This window comes from Mytilus edulis, chromosome 10 (genome assembly GCF_963676685.1).
Source record: "Mytilus edulis chromosome 10, xbMytEdul2.2, whole genome shotgun sequence".
NCBI lineage: Eukaryota > Metazoa > Mollusca > Bivalvia > Mytilida > Mytilidae > Mytilus > Mytilus edulis.
The window spans coordinates 27,720,453-27,741,190 of record NC_092353.1 but is presented as its reverse complement, the minus strand read 5'-3'; the positions used below and the strand labels follow the sequence as shown (position 1 = coordinate 27,741,190).

At 32.0% G+C, this 20,738-nt stretch overlaps 1 long non-coding RNA gene and 1 pseudogene across 1 annotated transcript; both read left to right on the top strand.

Moving 5' to 3' along the window:
* Positions 1-867: 867 nt before the first annotated feature.
* LOC139490784 (uncharacterized) lies at positions 868-7,557 on the top strand. Its single transcript, XR_011656411.1, has 4 exons — positions 868-973; positions 4,818-4,978; positions 5,886-6,145; positions 7,359-7,557. It is a non-coding gene; the product is annotated as an uncharacterized lncRNA (long non-coding RNA).
* Positions 1,302-4,620, top strand: LOC139492103 (uncharacterized; annotated as a pseudogene).
* Positions 7,558-20,738: the final 13,181 nt, after the last annotated feature.

Genomic DNA, 20,738 nt, shown 5'->3' with positions numbered 1-20,738 from the left:
TTTAGATTTATAAAGACGTCTATCAACACCGGACAGCGTACACGCCGCCGAAAACGACATTCATATCAATTGACCGTAAAAAAACCTTAATTTGAACTTGTAGGTCTGTTAAGGTTCCGCTAAAGTCAAATTTTCCAAAAAGGTGGAGCATTTTAAAATGCCAAAATTCTATAAAAAATACATATTTTTGAAGCTTGAAATTTGTACCAATTATAAATATGTATATAAGGTTGAAAAAAATATACATGACTCCAAGAAACTCATATAAACAAATAGAGTATTCACCAATAAAATATTGAAAAATGAAGTTTACAACACACATTTTAAAAAAAAATCCAGGACATTTATGAACGAATATTAAAGTATAAGATTAATCGCATTTTAATAAGCATGTGTATACGCAGTGCAAGCTACCATTCCAAGTTGTTGTAGATAGCCAGTTTCTGTGAAAACGACAAAAGTTTGACCATATCATCTTTGATGAAGACAGCCATTTTTAATTTTTTTTACGCCTCACCGATTATGCTTGCTTTTTCTGGTTTATAGATTTTGATCAGACATGAAACTTATTTGTAATAAAATTTCGTTATTTGGGAATAGTTTTATGAGTTTGGATCGAAATGTCCTTACCATTTACACTGTTAAAAGGCCATCTGAGGCAGCTGACCCTCCATTCTTTGAAACCGAAAGTAGCGGTTAAAATCAATGCGCAGTTTCGCATTGTTAAGAAAACGATATATATACCCAAGAACTCTTTGAGAGATCGTTTCTTAGTTTGAACATTTATATTTGTTTCAATTCTTCAACCATTTAGTGGAAAACATTAAGTTTAATGTTGATTTTATAATACGAAACTACGTACTATTTTTAGGTACACAACTTCCGGAAAGAAGAAATATGCTGATCTTTGATCACGAACCTGTAAACAATGGGGAAAAAATCTAATTTATAGACAATCGGTGTATTTGATCTGGTAAGCACTAATGTCCACTTATATTAATATGTATATTACTGTTATAAAAGTCCATAATATGTCCATCAGACGAAAGGATTAAGCGAAAAATGAAAAAAATAGTATGATTTTTTCCATCGTCATTTCACAACACGTGAAGTATCTGGTAAGTAATAACTTTTTAAAACTACAAATAAAATTGTATGAAGCAAAATAAAGCACAAAAGTGTAGATAAAAGTGTCATAAATTGACAGGTAAGTAAAAAAAATAATTTATTTTACACATTGTTGAAAAACAATTTTATATGGAAAGCAAGAGGAAGCACATGTAAACAGCACTGTAGTAAGAATGGCTAGAAAAATCAAAATAAGTAAGAAATTTGGTAGAAGTTTAGGCAGACATAGGCAAAAAAGGAGAGAAAAACACAAAGGAAGACCAATCTATAGAATTAAAAAGTCTAGGCAGCCCAAAAATGAAAGTTTGAAGCTGATAATTAGAAAAATTCATAAGTTCTACAACACCACCATACATAAAAACAAATCAAAAGCATCTGTTTATGCATCCTTTGCTACTGGTTGTGAACTTAAGCTCAAGATTCGTAAGGTTAAAGATCTAAGCCCAAAGGGTTACCGATTAATGAACTTAGATTGTTTAAAATCCCATATATCAGACATTACAATGCATGTATGCTTATGTGCCGAAGCAATTAAAGTTACAAACCAAGGAAAACCACCCATAACACTTGAAACTGAAGTTCAGTCGTTTGGATTGGCCAGTGTGATGTTGGCGTAGTGTCAAGGGTGTCACAAAAAGTTTACTTTAGATAGTAGCCCAAAGGTCCCTGGGTCAAAACGCTTTGATATCAACGTGAGGGCTGTGTGGGGCAGTATGGTAACTGGGATGGTCCGTCCCATCTAAATGAGTTTTTGGCAACACTGAATTCCCCCGGATTATCACAGCCCTCATTTACTGCAATAGAAACAGAGATCGGCCAGTGGTGGCACTCTATTCTAGAGAAGGACATGCTGTCAGCTGGGCAGGAGGAAAGACTTCTTGCCATCGATAGAAAGGATTTTCACGAAGAAGTACCAGCAATAACGGTAATTACAGATGGAGGTTGGTCAAAGCGTACCCATAAACATTCCTATAATGCAGCAGGGGGGGTGGCCATAATTATTGGAAAAGAGACAAAAAAACTGTTACATATTGGCGTAAGGAATAAATACTGTTACATATGTAGCACCAATAATACGAAAGAACACACCTGTTTTAAAAATTGGGACCAAGACAGTCAGTCAATGGAGAGTGATGTTATTTTTCAAGGGTTTCTGGAAGCAGAGAAAAAACATGGAGTTAGGTACATGATTGTCGTTGGTGATGGTGATTCATCAGTATTTGCAAAAATCAGAGAGGAGGTACCAGGTTGGGGAAGATCGGTAAAAAAAGAGGAATGTGCAAATCATGTCTCAAAATGTTACAGGTCAAATTTAGAGAAACTTGTGACTGACAATCCCCTGTACAAAGGTAGGCATCATCTTTCAAAAACAACGAGAGTAAGGCTAGTTAGTGCTTTGAGATGTGCCATTCGAGTACGTTCAAAAGAATTCAAAGAGAAGAAATATGATAAACTTACTGCAATAAAGAAGTTAAATAATGACATAAGAAATTCCGTTCATCATGTTTTTGGTCAGCATGACCAGTGTTCTGATTTTTGTCAGGCCAAAAATCAAACTGCACCAACTTCTAACCCAAGTGATACAGATAATAATGAAACTGTAATAATTAATGACCAAATTGACTTTTGGACTGAAGGATCTTCCATTTCATGCCAGGAAGAGGCCCGTGGTGGTACTTGTATTGATTACACCAATGTTGAACAGCATATTATTAGAGATGTCACATTAATACTCAATAGGATCGCTGAGAAATCCGATAGACTTTTGGGAAACAGCACTACCAACCTTGCTGAAAGTTGGATGCATATAAGGACAAAGTTTGATGGTGGTAAGGTTTACAACATTTGTAATAGGGGTTCATGGCATGCTCGTTGTTATGGTGGTGCTTTAAGAATGAACTTAGGTCCACAATGGTCTTGCAAGGTTTGGGAATCTTCCACAGGAACAGAACCTGGATTTTTCTATAGAAAACTTTATGCCCGTCATGAACAAACTTTAGCTAATTCAACCAGGTACAAATCAAAGCCAAGTGTTCATCAACTTCGATGGAAAAAGAAGTTCTTAAGTCTGAAAACAAGCACTACAAGAAAGGCTTCTAGAGCATATGGTCCTGAAGCTACTGATGTTGTAGAAGATGTCTCCACTACAGAACTTCAAAAACTACAAGATAAATTTTTACAAACTCATATCAATCTTTCGGCCCAACAGTGTAAAACTATAACTACTTCTACAGTTCATCAATCTCAGTCAGGTCTTTGGCATTCAGAAAGGAAAAAGAGAATAACTGCATCTAACTTTGGTTCAATTGTCAAAAGAAATCCATCTCTGCCTATTGCAAAATTTGTCCGTACCATTCTTATTCGTCATTCAGTGGAAATTGTCACACAAGAAATGGTATTAACCAAGAAGATAGCACAATAGAGGAATACAAACTAAAGAAAGCTGAAGAAAATGAAAACGTATCTGTAGAACGTAGTGGACTGGTCATACATCATACCAACAAATACTTGGCTGCTAGCCCAGATGGCATAGTTACTATATCCACAGGAGAAACTGGTATTATTGAAATAAAAAACTTACTACATTCTAAACCTTTAAACCTTTGGCAAGCATCAGAAAACAAAACATTCTGCTTAGAAAATATATCTGGAAAACTGCAACTAAAAGAAAACCACAACTACTTTTACCAATGTCATGGACTTCTTAACATCTGCAATAAAGACTGGATTGATTTTGTGGTCCGCACATTGAATCCTTACCAAATTTTTATTCAGAGAATCCATCGAGATGTCTCTTTATGGGAAAATACAATGCTTCCGAAACTTCAGTCTTTTTACAACAAGGCAATACTTCCTGAATTAGCTTCACCAAGAGAGGGAAAAAGTCCAGGAATTAGAGAACCTGGGATGTGGGTAAGTCTGAATATATGCACAAATGCATATAATAAAAAAGAAATGAGTCATGATACATATATGGTAAAGTAATAACAAATGAAGATAATAAATTTAAAATAGCTACATTAATTGATAAGTAATATCAACTACAGGTGGGTACTCATATCTTGTGCTATCATTTGTTAGTACATAATATAGCAAAACTCTTGACATTTATTCAAATTAAAATCACCAGAACAAGATATATATTTGACATATATTTATATACATGATTTTAAAATATAATCATGCTCAAATTAAAATGTATGCTACATAAAGGTAGTAAATAGTGGATACAAAGGTATGTACATGTATCAAGGAGACAATCTCCCAAAAATACATACATATTTTTATTTATTTATTTAATTAGAAATTAACTTTGCTTCTTATAATCATTGAGGTAACATTTTTTATATGTAAAAGAAAGTGTAAGGTGTAATGTACAATGATGTATGTCACTACGTGTCAATGAGAATATATAGAAAAATATTACATAATCCATTACCATGATAATATAACAATGCTCAATAGGCCATACTACATAAAAAATGTCCATAAAAGCCTGTTTTATTTGATTAAATTATGTTAATCTTATTAGAACAACTTAAAATCCTTTAAAATTACTGCAGATTTTCTACTATCATGACTATTTATATGCTATATTTTTCAGTGTTGCTGTCATTCTTCAGATTTGTTATTCAGTTGTATAAAACTACATGTATGCATTTGTGATAATATGATTTTTGTCATTGCAGTATGTCAACCCAGTAAAACCAAAGACACAAAAAGGAAAGAGGAAACAGTCTTCGACCTCATCAAATAAACAAACCAGGAAACGAAAATCAAGAAAATCCAGTTCATCAGACTCTGATATCACTGACAATCAACCACAGGGGTCGGGTCAAATTAGTCAAAGGTAAAACAATTTTTGAATAGTAATTTAGCAAAGATTGAAAAGTGATCAATTATAAATTTGTCCTTTTAAAATATATATATTTATATACATGTATGTCAATGAGACAACATCTAAAAAAATAGAAAGTGACAAAATTTACATTATCCTTCAACAGTGAACAACAGACCATACAACACAACAAACAATTGTCTATGAAAGTATGTTTTTATCAAAAATCATATCTACATACATGTTGATATTGCCTAATTACATATGTGCATTTTGAACTATCACAGGTGTGACACAATCGGCTTTAGGAAAGAATTATGCTCGAAACGTCATTTGTCCTTATGAAAGACATCACTGTTTTCAAGATGAAGAACAGCAATAAACATGCTGTTTTTTTTTGCTTCAACTTTTTTATGTAAATGTTCTGATTTTGTGTAATAAAAAAACCAGCAAAGAACCAAGAAACACAAAAATAATAACAATTCAACAAATAGCACTTCCATCATGAACTCTCACCAAGAAATGGGAGTGACAGCAGTTGGACTAATATCTAGGATTTAAAGCTGTTACATGTACTTCTTATATTCACATATAGTTTTTGCAATAATTTTTTTCAAATGGGATGATGTATTATTGATGCATACCCCATTTCCTTATTTCTTCATATGTAACCACATAATATATAAGAAAAAATATGGCAAACATGATCACCCATACACATAAATCTCCCATACTACAAGAAATAATAAAGGTGCATCAGAACCCTGCACTGTGATCAGTCTGTCGTAAAAAACAAAAGTAAAACTCTACAAAGCTTGCAAACATTTATTGTAAGTGATCTGGTCATCATAAACACCATAATGATATTACTTTGTTTATTATGATACAAATATTTTACATGACAGTTTTAATATTTTAGGAAAACAAGACAGAGACAAATTAAATTTTTGGGTCGAAGCATTAAACATGAATGGATAATTGATGAAACTTCACAACAAAAAGAATGGTATAAAGGGACTGTAGTATCTTTGTTATCTGGAACTGATGGAAGGTTAACTGCCATTTATGAAGTGTTGTATGAGGGAGAGGATGAACCATTTGAAATTGACCATTTAATACAGGATTATCAATCTGGATCAGTGCAGTTCATTGATGTGTAACAGTTTTATAAGAAAAAAGGTATTTTTGATAAATAAACATTTATTTTTCAGAGGAGAACTTGCTTCTTATGTAGTGTGGACTGTTGCTTACTGTTGAAGGCCAAAAGGCAAACCTTAAATGATGACATTTTTGCCATAATTATATTGTATTTTGTTCTGCAATACATACTCCTTTCCTTATTAATGTGTGGAACCACCAAAATGATATTGGGTATATGTGAATTAGACACCATAAAAGAAATATAACATTTACAAACTAACATCATCTATGAATTTTCATGAAACTGTAGGGTTTATCAGTAAGCAGCAGTCCATACAATAATACAAGGAAACAAATATCATACAATCAAATTAAAATACCATAAATAATAGTTATACCTATAATTAAGCAAAATAGGCAAAGTATTTCACATGAAAAATCAGATATCATATAACAGAAAACAACAAAAAAAATATCTTGCTTGGGGACAGGTAAACAAATATTGTATTTATATATATCAGATCTATTACATCTCATCTAACAAATAATGTCACCATTCACCCGAAGATTGTCAAAAGACATGAAAGTTCTTGTGAAATATCATATTTATTATTCTAGTTATTTTTATTTTTATTGAACTAATATATGATTCTTATTGTTACTTATATCTACATATTGTATATGGTATTGCAACAAAATTTCACACATACTTGATCCAAAATACCAAAATGGGTTTTCATGCTTAATATTGTAAAACCATAACCTGCATGCACACACAGCTTCTTGAATTAAAAGGATGTTATGCTAGAATTTAGTGCCATAATGTTGATTAGATTTATACAAGAATTATAATTCCTGAACGAATGAAGGGTTTAATCAATTTGTAATGTTACCCCTCCCCCCCCCCACACACACACACACACAGACACACATCATTATCCAGTTTTGCAAAGAAGTATTTGCTACAGTTGTTTGCATTATTTGTAATAAAACATAAATTGTATTGAACCTTTCCAACTTTCATTTTCTAATAGATATTTATAATATTGGAGGATTCATATATGTTATTTAGTAACACTGTGCTCCATACTTTAAAAAAAAAATAGTTCCAAAAAAAAAATGGCCTTCAATTTTTCTCTAATACCACACATTTAAATCACTGAATATGACCTGTTGCATGCATTTTAATGTTAATGAATGATAGCTTGTACTAGATAGACACTTGATTTATACTTTAAAGTCTTTTTTTTAGGGTTTTTGTGACTTAGGACATTACTGGATTTTTTAGAAGATGGACTTACTTGTTTACAGAATTTTTGACTTATGAACATATATTTTTGTTTAGAATTGTTTAATTTGAATAGTGCTCATCACAAGGAAGATTTTGATATATAATATGGTATGTTTTATCCAGTATATAGTCTGATATTAAAGTTTAAAGTTGAACATGATTTTGACTTTAGCGGAACCTTAATATAACCATTTCAAAATTCAAATGTAACTTTTTTATGCAATTTCTCGTAGGGCAACTAGTTTTGTAGGAGTTCAACTCCACGTACAACAGTAAATGATACATTTAACTCTTCGTTAAAGTATTCACCACAGCATAGCATTCTCCGATTTTCAATATTTCGATCAGTTGAATAAGAAAATTATGATTTAGAAATGTACATACGTTTTGAAGCGGTGATAATTGATCCACTCAAGCACAACCGGAAGATCCTCTCACGGTTTTCATTGCAGAACCAAATGTTCTGCGTGTGTAGATTACCAGGCGAGGTCATATGGTCGTTCGATATTTGGATTGATATTTTTCGGTTCATTTATGTTAGTTTCTCTTATTTTATGCCTCATTTTTCGTATTCCAAAAATTGACGCAATAATAAGGATTATGACTGCAAATGCACATGGTACACCAATCAATACTTTAATGTCTGAAAAAAGGATAACATTAAAAACTTCATTCGATTTTTATATAATAGAGATTATAAAAAATTTATATTTTCAATAATCTGGTTTAATTCAATAAAATATTTGTGTGGGTGCGTGGGTGTTGCAGCCTGTAGCTCTTTGCCATATTCGGCATGGCCATAGAGGGCGTTCGCAGCTTGAATCACAATTTTGGAATTCCCGTATTGGGCACTTGTTAATTTGCTGTCGACTAGAAAGCAGTTGTTACACAAATTAGTTAAACTTTTTAAAAGAAAAAGAAAAGATGCCAAACAAGAGAAATGCCATAGGATCGCCATCAAGGGCCATGGGAAAGAAGAGTAGAGCGGCTAGCAGGACAGGAGGACAGAGAGGGCAGAACGAAGAAATCCCCTAAAAGAAGGACGGAGCTGGCCGGAAAAAAAACTGCCAAGAAAACACAAGGTGTTGGACACGTGGTGGCAGAAGGACCGGTGGAAACTACTGATTTCTCATCAGGTAATGAGTCGGAGGAGGATGCACGAGAGTTCCCCGCTTTAAGGCACGACCCGTTACACCAAAACTTTGAAATTGCAAATAATTCCATTGATTTCACTCCGTCACAAGAATCTAGCCTTCATGACACAGTGGGGGAACACGTGCCTTTTAAAATTAAGGAAAACAATTGGGAGGGAAAGTTTATTGAGCTTCATTCTCTTTTGAGAACGCAAAAAGCAATCGAAGAGGTAGACGAGGGCGATTTGAAATTGAAAAGGGGGAAAATTTGTATTGAAAAAAGATCGTCGAGTGTTTATTAGTCCATAAATGAATGGACTTCAGTATTCATGGTTTTTATGAGTGTCTACATTGAGAAATACAGTACAGGGACACAAGAATTGTTAAAATATATGCGCGATATAAGATCAGCGGCAACGAGGTCAGAAAACTGGGCCACCTATAACGAGCAATTTAGGCTAAAAATAGAAAAGAATCCAAATTTATCTTGGGGAAATATACACGGTGAATATTGGCTATTACACATCACATCTCCCACAGTACAAAACAGTATGTCAGTGCAATCACCGGGTTGTAGACCAAATACACAACACCCGCTAATTTGATGATTATAAATTCCTAACTGTCAGTATTAATTATAAGCCAATTAAACTATAATAGTGAAAACGTATAATGTAAACATGGTAAACATAACAATCTTTCCCCTTTTAATTTAGAAGATCAACATAAACAAGATTAATCTCTGGTGAATGAAAGTAATAAATTCAATTGGCACTCAATATTGAACTAAATAGCTACAAGCGTTACTGTCTATATATTAAATGTTCAATTATGAAATCCTAAACCTACAGTTATATCACTACACTAACTTAACCACAAATATTTACAGTCACATGTTTTCAATAAGTCTCTTTGGTGCCTTTCTTAATATTTCTGTGCGGTTCGTAACGATAGTGTCATTAGCATTTTCAACTGCTTTATTTTCGGTTATTTTAGTTTGTTCGGATTCTTGTTATTTTCAGAGTTTTCGATTTTGCGGTTTGAATTACATGTTGGTACTGTAATGAGTTCAGTATCAATATCAGATATGGTAATTTCAAGTATGTTTGGTATGTCTTTGTTTTCATGCGGTACGAATTCACGAATCTGATCAATATGTCTCTTCCATACTTAATCTCCAACTTCGACTTGATAAGTTACTGTTCCGAGTTTATGAACGATAACTCCTTGTTTCCACTTGTTATTGTCTCTATAGTCTCTTTAAGATTTGGACTCCCTCCCTACTGGATGCAAAAAAAATTACTTTTTTTCACCATCTCCTCATTTTATTATTATTCACTGTGGAGCTAATGATTTGACAGATTTAGAATTGACAGGGAAGGGTTTAATTGAATATGTAAAATAATCTACCCTAGGTTACCAGGGCTTATTTAAAAAAGGTTATTATAATATGGTCTTCAATGCTACAGTGCGATACTGGCATTTTGCACCTTTGAATGCGGGTGCAATAAAAGAACTGAACAGAAAAAGAGGAATTTAGTAGTCAAAAACTTTGTTATAGAAAACGGGGGTAAAGCTATATTACATGAGAACATTAGGGCAAGTGAAGTGTCTTTATACAGAACAGATGGAACTCATTTGTCACAAACTGGAAATCAGATTTTCTTAAAAATTATACAACGGGGGGGGGGGGGGGGGGTGAGTCTTTCCTACGCACAATAAAATCAACTTTTTCAAAGATTCAATAATGAAAATTTTATAGAGGTGAGAACCGGTGTCAGATTTGGTAGCTGACTTAGGCTCTCATATGGCGGTCCAGGGAGACTGGTAGTGATTGGGGAATTATTTCACTCGGCCCTTGCTCTGGGCCTGACAAGTTCTAAAATTTGCAGGTTTGGAAAATGTGGTTAGTGGTTACGTTGGGGTCTACAGATGGGTGACTCTGGGACCTCCTCCACCTCATCTTATAGAGAAGAGGCCTACACCTGCCAACAGGTGGGGCACTAATAACTGGAGCATTGGTAATACGAGTGTTTTCCCCGGTCACTCCCCATGGTAGGTGGTGGTGTAACCGTGTTTAACTACCAGGGGTTTTATGACACTATGTCAACATGGGTCAGCTGATAGCCATTGTGTATAGGTAATCGGTAGTCACCCTGGCGCCTCAACAAAATATTATAGAATACTCTGTAGCCAAAGTAATGCCACAAAGTAAAAATGTATATTGTAGTAATGAAAATGAAAATACAAGTTGGTGTAATAAAATGTATGTTTAATTCAAAGGATTGTTTTTGTATAAGTTGTAAATGAAATACAGAGGATGGAACCTCTACACAAATGTAATAAAATACAGAAAGTCTGTAGTATTTTAATTTTGGTATTTGTGAATAGACAAAGAGTGACAACTCTAGATTAATTTTTAACATAGTTTAGAAAATACGTCAACAACTCTTGATCGTTGTTCTTCATCTCATTGTTATTCGTTCAGTACTGATATATGGTCTTCTTATATGAGTTCGTTCAGTACTGATATATGGTCTTCTTATATGAGTATTGCAATTAATAGAGATTATAAAAAATTTATATTTTCAATAATCTGGATTAATTCAATCAAATATCATACCCGTAGCCAGGGGGGTTCGGGGGGTTCGGACGAACCCCCCCCCCCCCCTTAAAATCAAATAAGCACTGTTAAAGTCAACGTTTTGTTCAAATTGTGACTGTTAAAGTCGAGTTCATAAGTCCAACGAACCCCCCTTTGGAAATTCCTGGCTACGGGCCTGAATATGTGTGTGAGTGCGTGGGTGTTGCAGCCTGTAGCTCATAGCCATATTCGGCATGGCCATAGAGAGCGCTCGCAGCTTGAATCAGAATTTTGGATTTCCCGAATCAGCTTGAATTAGAATTTTGTTATAATAAAACACCCATGCAACCACGTATCCCATATTGCAAAATAGGACCCGACACTTCTAATTTCGTGTTTCGGCAGTTAAGCTTGAAATTGTCATTTTAAGATGCATTATTTGAAAATAATCAAATATGAAAATTATTCATGTTTATATTGATATTTTTATATTTTAATTCCTCTTCAATAGATCTATTTATTATGACAGATCTGCCATCATTAGGGGTCCAACTGTCAATTTTATGTTAAAGCCATATCTCCAATACTTTTATGTTTGTTATAATAAAACACCCATGCAACCACGCATCCCATATTGCAAAATAGGACCCGACATTTCGAATTTCGTGTGCCGGCAGTTAAGTTGGGGATAAAATTGACAGTTGGACCCCTGATGATGGCAGATCTGTCATAATAACTAGATCTATTGAAGAGGAATTAAAATATATATAAATTAATATAAACATGAATAATTTTCATATTTGATTATATTCAAATAATGCATCTTAAAATGACCATCCCAAGCTTAACTGCCGAAACACGAAATTAGAAGTGTCGGGTCCTATTTTGCAATATGGGATGCGTGGTTGCATGGGTGTTTTATTATAACAAAATCAATAATTTAATGTCTGAAAAAAGGATAACATTAAAAAATTCATTCGATTTTTATATAAACACTTTGAACATAACTTTATATGTATTCGAACATTGGCTGTAACAATACATTTAACTATGATTCAAAAAAAAAATATTGCTGCATTATCCAACAAAATGACATGCGTGTTATAAGTAAACCACACATTTTGGTTATTTTTTAAATCACTATATATCAAAAAAAAAATCCGTCATTTTATTTACGTAAAAATAGTTTTTTCTTTAATATGAATATGAAACCTTTAAACTGATTTTAAACAATGTGGTATTATCTTATGAACTAGTGTCTAAAAAAGTATCTAATTTGTGACACTTATTATGCCTCAAATTTCGGACGAGCGGGAACGATAGTAATTTAAATATGAGTGACGTCCCTTTATTGACATTTTGAACACATATATACTATTATTATTTTAGCATCATTTGCTGTTATAAATCTTCAAATGAGCATAATTTTGAATAACTTTAAACAACATTTCTGAAAAGAAAAATGAAACAATAGAAAAATACGGCCTAAATTATGCACAAAAAATGAACGAAAAACATATACACTGAGTAACAGGTTTCTGACTTCGAACAGACACAAACAGAATATACTTCTAAATATTTCACAATTCTGATTTACATTGAATTTCATATATTTCCATGTATAGAACATATTTAATCTTAGCTTAGTTTATTTCTGATCACAAAAGGAAAAACTAATCAACAATTTCCTATCAAAATGTTCATTTTATCATATATAATTGTCAACTTATAATTTGGAAACATAGCTTTCAATGCTGTTTTTTTGTAAAGTTCTTAATTTCCACAATATACAAACGTTGAGAACTTGAGCAAAATATTTGTGCTTAACTTACTATATATTTTTTTTGAAATTTTGAAGAATGCAATTGACCGTAATCAAAAAGTAATATAATTACTTTTGATAAAGTAATCGATTGCAATGGTATCTTTCGTCTATTTTTTCTAGTTTGAATATCTTTTTCATATACTTTGAATCTGTTTTTGGACAGCTATCTTTAATTAGATTTCCTTTGTTATCGTAGGAAACTAAAAAAAAAACAGCATGTGTAAAATATAGAACAATAAATAACAATTCAAGTCACATCAATTATATTTTGCAAAAATAGCATAACCTCAGGATTGTAGGAATACTTATCTAGTAACCAATTGTTCCATAAAGAATATACGACAACGGGCGTTTCGCCTCTACTTTAAACGCCAAGAAGGTATATCTAGGACAAGTTATGAAACTCCTTAAATGTGTATCAAAGTAATGCTTTTACATAGATTATATATCTCCCACTAGATTTTGTAAACCAGCGCTTGCGTTCCCTGTAATGATTGCATCCACTTCAAAAATAATACATGACGGTCTTGAAGTAAAGGTGTCAGACCACCAATTAAAAATCCCTATCTGTTCAACCAAATTTTGCAATTTTCACAGCTTTCTAAATATTTTACCTTAAGTTTAACTTCAAGGAAACCAGGTATATCCTGAATTGTACATGTATCACCTTTCTACATGCCAATTTTCAACCAATGTTTAAAGTCTTGTTACAAATTTCTGATTTTGAAAAGACAGGTACTACCATAATAACTCCCGGTTTTCTGGAAATCTTAAATTAGTGTACTATGTAGCGCATCTAAAGAGCCAAAAAAGATGCTCAGAAATCTTTGCTTTGCTTTATTCTTAATCCTTAGTCAATTTGAAGTCAGAAACATCCTATCTGAGCATAATGTGACTTATATTACAAATTTCACAGCTCAATTTAAACTGACTGTAATGTATGACTTTGATAGAAAATACTTGAAAATTTCATTTTGGACTACAGGAACATAAACTTTCAATATCAAGATCAGTTTTGTTGATTTTTTTCTTGTTTGTTCTACCTCTTAAAAGACTTTCCACAATTTTTACAATGGGTTAAGTAAAATATTCAAGGTATTGAAGAGTCAAGAAATATTGACCCCCTCCCCCTTTTTTTACACCTGGTGTAAGTAATGGGACTATTAAATGATCAAAAGTGCAGTCATGGTCATTTAACTGTTTTTATTTTCTATCAGTTGATACAACTTAAGGCATAAAACTTTCATTTGAGATAATAAATGGGATTTTTGTGAGTTTTTGCAATGTTTACATCAGGCTATGCTATCTGCCAAATACATGCTATGACGCAATGATATAAGGGATAAAAATCAAATAATTTCATTAAATCTTGATGACAAGAACCTTTTTTTGGTGGTAAAATAACCATGTTTTAATGTTATTACCACAGAAACTTCTTGCTGTGCATTTATAACAATTTGGGACATTTTTTTATGTGAAAGCATATTGTCAGGGTGGGAAAAGCTAAAAATAGCACAAATTCAGGTCTAAGGCTCTAAATTTGCAATATGTGACTTTTTGCCCCCAAAAAGATTGAAATGTGACTACTATCACTTCATATGATCAGTTAAGTAAAAAAAATCAATTGTTTTCTGAATTTGGGGTTTCACCGCATTTCCCTTAAAGAGCCAAAAAAGTTGCTCAGAAATCTTTGCTTTGCTTTATTCTTAATCCTTAGTCAATTTGAAGTCAGAAACATCCTATCTGAGCATAATGTGACTTATATTACAAATTTCACAGCTCAATTTAAACTGACTGTAATGTATGACTTTGATAGAAAATACTTGAAAATTTCATTTTGGACTACAGGAACATAAACTTTCAATATCAAGATCAGTTTTGTTGATTTTTTTCTTGTTTGTTCTACTTCTTAAAAGACTTTCCACAATTTTTACAGTGGGTTAAGTAAAATATTCAAGGTATTGAAGAGTCAAGGAATATTGACCCCCTCCCCCTTTTTTTACACCTGGTGTAAGTAATGGGACTATTAAATGATCAAAAGTGCAGTCATGGTCATTTAACTGTTTTTATTTTCTATCAGTTGATACAACTTAAGGCATAAAACTTTCATTTGAGATAATAAATGGGATTTTTGTGAGTTTTTGGAATGTTTACATCAGGCTATGTTATCTGCCAAATACATGCTATGACGCAATGATATAAGGGATAAAAATCAAATAATTTCATTAAATCTTGATGACAAGAACTTTTGTTGGTGGTAAAATAACCATGTTTTAATGTTAATACCTCAGAAACTTCTTGCTGTGCATTTATAACAATTTGGGACATTTTTTTATGTGAAAGCATATTGTCAGGGTGGGAAAAGCTAAAAATAGCACAAATTCAGGTCTAAGGCTCTAAATTTGCAATATGTGACTTTTTGCCCCCAAAAAGATTGAAATGTGACTACTATCACTTCATATGATCAGTTAAGTAAAAAAAATCAATTGTTTTCTGAATTTGGGGTTTCACCGCATTTCCCTTAAAGAGCCAAAAAAGTTGCTCAGAAATCTTTGCTTTGCTTTATTCTTAATCCTTAGTCAATTTGAAGTCAGAAACATCCTATCTGAGCATAATGTGACTTATATTACAAATTTCACAGCTCAATTTAAACTGACTGTAATGTATGACTTTGATAGAAAATACTTGAAAATTTCATTTTGGACTACAGGAACATAAACTTTCAATATCAAGATCAGTTTTGTTGATTTTTTTCTTGTTTGTTCTACTTCTTAAAAGACTTTCCACAATTTTTACAGTGGGTTAAGTAAAATATTCAAGGTATTGAAGAGTCAAGGAATATTGACCCCCTCCCCCTTTTTTTACACCTGGTGTAAGTAATGGGACTATTAAATGATCAAAAGTGCAGTCATGGTCATTTAACTGTTTTTATTTTCTATCAGTTGATACAACTAAAGGCATAAAACTTTCATTTGAGATAATAAATGGGATTTTTGTGAGTTTTTGTAATGTTTACATCAGGCTATGTTATCTGCCAAATACATGCTATGACGCAATGATATAAGGGATAAAAATCAAATAATTTCATTAAATCTTGATGACAAGAACTTTTTTTGGTGGTAAAATAACCATGTTTTAATGTTAATACCACAGAAACTTCTTGCTGTGCATTTATAACAGTTTGGGACATTTTTTTATGTGAAAGCATATTGTCAGGGTGGGAAAAGCTAAAAATAGCACAAATTCAGGTCTAAGGCTCTAAATTTGCAATATGTGACTTTTTGCCCCCAAAAAGATTGAAATGTGACTACTATCACTTCATATGATCAGTTAAGTAAAAAAAATCAATTGTTTTCTGAATTTGGGGTTTCACCGCATTTCCCTTAAAGAGCCAAAAAAGTTGCTCAGAAATCTTTGCTTTGCTTTATTCTTAATCCTTAGTCAATTTGAAGTCAGAAACATCCTATCTGAGCATAATGTGACTTATATTACAAATTTCACAGCTCAATTTAAACTGACTGTAATGTATGACTTTGATAGAAAATACTTGAAAATTTCATTTTGGACTACAGGAACATAAACTTTCAATATCAAGATCAGTTTTGTTGATTTTTTTCTTGTTTGTTCTACTTCTTAAAAGACTTTCCACAATTTTTTCAATGGGTTAAGTAAAAAATTCAAGGTATTGAAGAGTCAAGGAATATTGACCCCCCCCCCTTTTTTTACACCTGGTGTTATAATAAAACACCCATGCAACCACGCATCCCATATTGCAAAATAGGACCCGACATTTCGAATTTCGTGTTTCGGCAGTTAAGTTGGGGATAAAATTGACAGTTGGACCCCTGATGATGGCAGATCTGTCATAATAACTAGATCTATTGAAGAGGAATTAAAATATAAATAGATTAATATAAACATGAATAATTTTCATGTTTGATTATATTCAAATAATGCATCTTAAAATGACCATCCCAAGCTTAACTGCCGAAACACGAAATTAGAAGTGTCGGGTCCTATTTTGCAATATGGGATGCGTGGTTGCATGGGTGTTTTATTATAACAAAATCAATAATTTAATGTCTGAAAAAAGGATAACATTAAAAAATTCATTCGATTTTTATATAAACACTTTGAACATAACTTTATATGTATTCGAACATTGGCTGTAACAATACATTTAACTATGATTCAAAAAAATAATATTGCTGCATTATCCAACAAAATGACATGCGTGTTATAAGTAAACCACACATTTTGGTTATTTTTTAAATCACTATATATCAAAAAAAAAATCCGTCATTTCATTTACGTAAAAATAGTTTTTTCTTTAATATGAATATGAAACCTTTAAACTGATTTTAAACAATGTGGTATTATCTTATGAACTAGTGTCTAAAAAAGTATCTAATTTGTGACACTTATTATGCCTCAAATTTCGGACGAGCGGGAACGATAGTAATTTAAATATGAGTGACGTCCCTTTATTGACATTTTGAACACATATATACTATTATTATTTTAGCATCATTTGCTGTTATAAATCTTCAAATGAGCATAATTTTGAATAACTTTAAACAACATTTCTGAAAAGAAAAATGAAACAATAGAAAAATACGGCCTAAATTATGCACAAAAAATGAACGAAAAACATATACACTGAGTAACAGGTTTCTGACTTCGAACAGACACAAACAGAATATACTTCTAAATATTTCACAATTCTGATTTACATTGAATTTCATATATTTCCATGTATAGAACATAATTAATCTTAGCTTAGTTTATTTCTGATCACAAAAGGAAAAACTAATCAACAATTTCCTATCAAAATGTTCATTTTATCATATATAATTTTCAACTTATAATTTGGAAACATAGCTTTCAATGCTGTTTTTTTGTAAAGTTCTTAATTTCCACAATATACAAACGTTGAGAACTTGAGCAAAATATTTGTGCTTAACTTACTATATATTTTTTTTGAAATTTTGAAGAATGCAATTGACCGTAATCAAAAAGTAATATAATTACTTTTGATAAAGTAATCGATTGCAATGGTATCTTTCGTCTATTTTTTCTAGTTTGAATATCTTTTTCATATACTTTGAATCTGTTTTTGGACAGCTATCTTTAATTAGATTTCCTTTGTTATCGTAGGAAACTAAAAAAAAACAGCATGTGTAAAATATAGAACAATAAATAACAATTCAAGTCACATCAATTATATTTTGCAAAAATAGCATAACCTCAGGATTGTAGGAATACTTATCTAGTAACCAATTGTTCCATAAAGAATATATGACAACGGGCGTTTCGCCTTTACTTTAAACGCCAAGAAGGTATATCTAGGACAAGTTATGAAACTCCTTAAATGTGTATCAAAGTAATGCTTTTACATAGATTATATATCTCCCACTAGATATTGTAAACCAGCGCTTGCGTTCCCTGTAATGATTGCATCAACTTCAAAAATAATACATGACGGTCTTGAAGTAAAGGTGTCAGACCACCAATTAAAAATCCCTATCTGTTCAACCAAATTTTGCAATTTTCACAGCTTTCTAAATATTTTACCTTAAGTTTAACTTCAAGGAAACCAGGTATATCCTGAATTGTACATGTATCACCTTCCTACATGCCAATTTTCAACCAATGTTTAAAGTCTTGTTACAAATTTCTGATTTTGAAAAGACCGGTACTACCATAATAACTCCCGGTTTTCTGGAAATCTTAAATTAGTGTACTATGTAGCGCATCTAAAGAGCCAAAAAAGTTGCTCAGAAATCTTTGCTTTGCTTTATTCTTAATCCTTAGTCAATTTGAAGTCAGAAACATCCTATCTGAGCATAATGTGACTTATATTACAAATTTCACAGCTCAATTTAAACTGACTGTAATGTATGACTTTGATAGAAAATACTTGAAAATTTCATTTTGGACTACAGGAACATAAACTTTCAATATCAAGATCAGTTTTGTTGATTTTTTTCTTGTTTGTTCTACTTCTTAAAAGACTTTCCACAATTTTTACAATGGGTTAAGTAAAAAATTCAAGGTATTGAAGAGTCAAGGAATATTGACCCCCTCCCCCTTTTTTTACACCTGGTGTAAGTAATGGGACTATTAAATGATCAAAAGTGCAGTCATGGTCATTTAACTGTTTTTATTTTCTATCAGTTGATACAACTTAAGACATAAAACTTTCATTTGAGATAATAAATGGGATTTTTGTGAGTTTTTGCAATGTTTACATCAGGCTATGTTATCGGTCAAATACATGCTATGACGCAATGATATAAGGGATAAAAATCAAATAATTTCATTAAATCTTGATGACAAGAACTTTTTTTGGTGGTAAAATAACCATGTTTTAATGTTAATACCACAGAAACTTCTTGCTGTGCATTTATAACAATTTGGGACATTTTTTTATGTGAAAGCATATTGTCAGGGTGGGAAAAGCTAAAAATAGCACAAATTCAGGTCTAAGGCTCTAAATTTGCAATATGTGACTTTTTGCCCCCAAAAAGATTGAAATGTGACTACTATCACTTCATATGATCAGTTAAGTAAAAAAAAATCAATTGTTTTCTGAATTTGGGGTTTCACCGCATTTCCCTTAAAGAGCCAAAAAAGTTGCTCAGAAATCTTTGCTTTGCTTTATTCTTAATCCTTAGTCAATTTGAAGTCAGAAACATCCTATCTGAGCATAATGTGACTTATATTACAAATTTCACAGCTCAATTTAAACTGACTGTAATGTATGACTTTGATAGAAAATACTTGAAAATTTCATTTTGGACTACAGGAACATAAACTTTCAATATCAAGATCAGTTTTGTTGATTTTTTTCTTGTTTGTTCTACTTCTTAAAAGACTTTCCACAATTTTTACAATGGGTTAAGTAAAATATTCAATGTATTGAAGAGTCAAGGAATATTGACCCCCTCCCCCTTTTTTTACACCTGGTGTAAGTAATGGGACTATTAAATGATCAAAAGTGCAGTCATGGTCATTTAACTGTTTTTATTTTCTATCAGTTGATACAACTTAAGGCATAAAACTTTCATTTGAGATAATAAATGGGATTTTTGTGAGTTTTTGCAATGTTTACATCAGGCTATGTTATCTGCCAAATACATGCTATGACGCAATGATATAAGGGATAAAAATCAAATAATTTCATTAAATCTTGATGACAAGAACTTTTTTTGGTGGTAAAATAACCATGTTTTAATGTTAATACCACAGAAACTTCTTGCTGTGCATTTATAACAATTTGGGACATTTTTTTATGTGAAAGCATATTGTCAGGGTGGGAAAAGCTAAAAATAGCACAAATTCAGGTCTAAGGCTCTAAATTTGCAATATGTGACTTTTTGCCCCCAAAAAGATTGAAATGTGACTACTATCACTTCATATGATCAGTTAAGTAAAAAAAATCAATTGTTTTCTGAATTTGGGGTTTCACCGCGTTTCCCTTAAAGAGCCAAAAAAGTTGCTCAGAAATCTTTGCTTTGCTTTATTCTTAATCCTTAGTCAATTTGAAGTCAGAAACATCCTATCTGAGCATAATGTGACTTATATTACAAATTTCACAGCTCAATTTAAACTGACTGTAATGTATGACTTTGATAGAAAATACTTGAAAATTTCATTTTGGACTACAGGAACATAAACTTTCAATATCAAGATCAGTTTTGTTGATTTTTTTCTTGTTTGTTCTACTTCTTAAAAGACTTTCCACAATTTTTACAATGGGTTAAGTAAAATATTCAAGGTATTGAAGAGTCAAGGAA